The sequence below is a fragment of the Rhamphochromis sp. 'chilingali' genome (assembly GCF_963969265.1).
Source record: "Rhamphochromis sp. 'chilingali' genome assembly, chromosome: 1".
Classification (NCBI taxonomy): domain Eukaryota; kingdom Metazoa; phylum Chordata; class Actinopteri; order Cichliformes; family Cichlidae; genus Rhamphochromis; species Rhamphochromis sp. 'chilingali'.
The window spans coordinates 23,104,279-23,106,755 of NC_137929.1; positions in this window are offsets into that span (position 1 = coordinate 23,104,279).

The window sequence follows — 2,477 nt, forward strand, 5'->3', positions numbered from 1 at the left end:
CATGCCAGCTGCTGTGTACTCCAATTACCTCCAGGAAGGGGTGGGGCTTTGGTGAAGGGGTTGGGGATACACACAAGCATCAAACTGGCAGAAATTCTTGTGAGGTTTTATATGCAAAAAAATTGTATAATTTTTTCTGGTATATTTCCTCTTCCAAAACCCTCCCCAAAAAGTTAGATTGCTGTTTATGTAACTGTGAAGCTAAAAGAGATTCTGAGAATTTTTGGGGGAAAAAAGAAAACCTATGAAATGATAGTTGACAGAATGACAGTTCAGCTGTTTTGGCTTTCTGCTTCAGAAAACCATGAAGCCAGTTCTGTAGCCACATTATAAGATAAAACTCTATAATTCAGAGGAACAAAAAACATACATAAACAAGGTCCAAAATTGCATGGGCCTCAAATAATCTGAAATAATCTGACTATTGGATAATAATTTAAAATTATTTTTTTTGGAAAGGGAACAATCAGGTTATTATCAGTCCAAATGGCATGGATAACGTTTGTACCTGTAAAGTTCATATTAAACAATATTTACAGGTTTTAGAGCAACATCCAGTCCAAAGGTGACACGATGAAACACAATGTCAAACCGCATTCTGCATATATTATTATATAAAGATGAAATAGGTGCTAAACTAAGCTGCCTGCTGACCAGACCTGTCACCTAACAAAAAACATGTAGTGCTTTATGAAATTAAAATATTAGGCCCAAAACTGTTGAGATGCTAAAATCCTGGAGTATATCAGACATTAATTGGAAAACATTTGGATTTGAAAGCTGTTTCAGTAAGTGCTCTCCTCAGCTCCAAAACTCTTGAATGCAAAAACACGCTGGCAGCTGCCATCTTAATAATAATAACTTCTTGTTCTCAAGAGTTTTCACTATCAGCTCATTTGATCTATTTAATGACTTTCTCTTTTCTTTTTCTAATCTCATGACCCTTTGACCTAAAATCCTATTTTGTAATATGTCACTGAGACATTACCTCCAGCTGAGTCTTCTTCCCCAGCTTCCTCTTGCCTACACCCACATGCTGCGATCACTTCCTTTAATTGCTTAACCTATTTGCCCAACTGAGGGGTTAAATGATCCTATTTAAACTGTATTTCAATTTTTTGTGCATTCAGTTCTGATGTATGTTTTGGTTCTACAGGACACATGCAGAACCAACAGACCAGACGTTAGCAGCTGTTATTCTCTCAGTATAAAGTCAAGTTGATGAAACACTCCAGACACTGCTGTATTTTCTGATTTGCCCCTGCAGTAAAACATCTACATCCCCGTCTTTATGTCCCTCCTCTCATCTCTTCATGCCAAACTGCTCTTGCACACATTCGTCGACCATCCACGCCACCATAATTTATGACACACTGTCACTGCCATTTGGCCTGCTGCCAATTTAATTACCATAGAAGCTAACTATTAACAGCTAGCGCCCGGTGTCAAGTCACACATCACGTCACCGGTCAGGGGAGAGTGCATAAAGCTTTTTTTGGCAGTAACTCAAACTAGGACTTCATGAGAGATGATTATTTAATTCTGAAGTAGTTAAGCTAAATTACATTGATTGTTTATCTACAAATATGAGTAAAAAGAGATTATGTGTTAACCTGTGTTGTGTAACTTTATTCTAAATGTTTGGGGAAGTCATTATAGTTTATTCACTGAAAGTGTCAACTTTCCTCCTTTTTGTTCATCTGTATGTATATTAAAAAGCATCAATTTAATCATTTTCTTTTTATCTTGTTTTATCCTTTCAATTTTTGCATTTTCTTAGAGTTTCAAAATAAAAGTCTGCCAACTGCCAACCGAGGTCAACTAAAAGTGCACTGTAAAAACATTGGAAATTTTTTACAGTGCAAACAAAGTACACGATGTGATTTTCTTGGCATGTTGAAGCTAAGCTGCAACCTTTGAAGAAGAAAAATGAAGCCAATGCAGATCTTTTTGCTACTTACTTTCTGTGCTCGAGTGAAATTCTAGTTACCTCTGCCAAGGAGGTCATGTTCTTTGGTAGCATTTGATGTGTCTCATTATTCTGTTTGTAAATACCATAGCCTGAAAAGTGTTGAATAAATTATGATGAAACTTTTTAGGGGTCTAGAGTAGGGTCATGTTAACAGTCCATTAAAATTTGGCTTACATCCACTATGTCATGGTCCTGGGCCATGTTGGCCCAGTGTTCTTAGTTTTCTTGTATGTTTGTATTTTGTTCCTTATTTAGGCCATGTTTTCTGAGTTGCCCTGTTGTGTTGTTCCCTAAGTGTTTTCCCTTCATGGCTTTTACCCCCTGTGTGCCCCTCTGTGTATCTGTGAGCCCTCGTCTCTCCATATGTTTTATTCCATGTTTCCCCTGCCCATTATGTCCAAGTTCTCCCCGTGCTCTCTCTCTCCCCCCTGTGTGCCCTGTGTATTTATGAGCCCTCGTCTCCCTTTGTGGTTGTTTCATGTTTCCCCAGCCCGTTATGTCTGTG